The sequence below is a fragment of the Octodon degus genome, unplaced genomic scaffold (assembly GCF_000260255.1).
Source record: "Octodon degus isolate 3935 unplaced genomic scaffold, OctDeg1.0 scaffold00169, whole genome shotgun sequence".
NCBI classification, from domain to species: Eukaryota; Metazoa; Chordata; class Mammalia; order Rodentia; family Octodontidae; genus Octodon; species Octodon degus.
The window spans coordinates 2,347,618-2,348,265 of record NW_004524745.1 but is presented as its reverse complement, the minus strand read 5'-3'; positions in this window follow the sequence as shown (position 1 = coordinate 2,348,265).

Here is a 648-nt window from a genome sequence, read left to right as displayed (position 1 = left end):
ATACATATATATATGTTTTGGGGGTTCAAGATAAAGCCAAATACCTAAGAGGGGCCCCAGAGTTGTCTTGCCCCTCCAAGTGTTGCCCCAGGACTGCAGGGTTTCTGATATCCCACAGAAAGTGACACATGTAAATTCCAGGGACACAGACCCCATGGAAACTCCTGAGGAAGGGAGGTTGTGATCCGGGCTGCTATGTGGGACTGGAGCCCTGGGTGGTTGCAGTGCCCAGAAAGGCAAAAACAAAACAAAAAAACATTGGAGGGGGTTAAGCCAGGCCATGACTGGCCAAGGGAAGAGGCAGAGGAGGAAGCTAGGACAGAAGAAAGCCAGTTGAATGGGTCCTGAGGCTGAGATGCAAAGGCACCAGAGAAGGAAAGGGTGGAAGAGAAGGCTTCAGGCCATGGCAAGGGCAACTGGCTGGGGTGAGACCCTGGCAGGCCAGAACCCAAGAGAAGGTAAAGAACGGTAGAGGCAACAGCAGAAGATAGATTGCCAAAGAAGTGGAGCGAGACAGAGAAAAAAGCAGAGAAATAATCTGTAGCTCTGCTTTGGAGAAGGAAAGTGGAAGAAACAGAGCACGGGGTGGGTAGAGGGTAGGAATAGAAGCCTAGCCTCAGCACTAGACACTGTCCCTGTGTGAGGCTT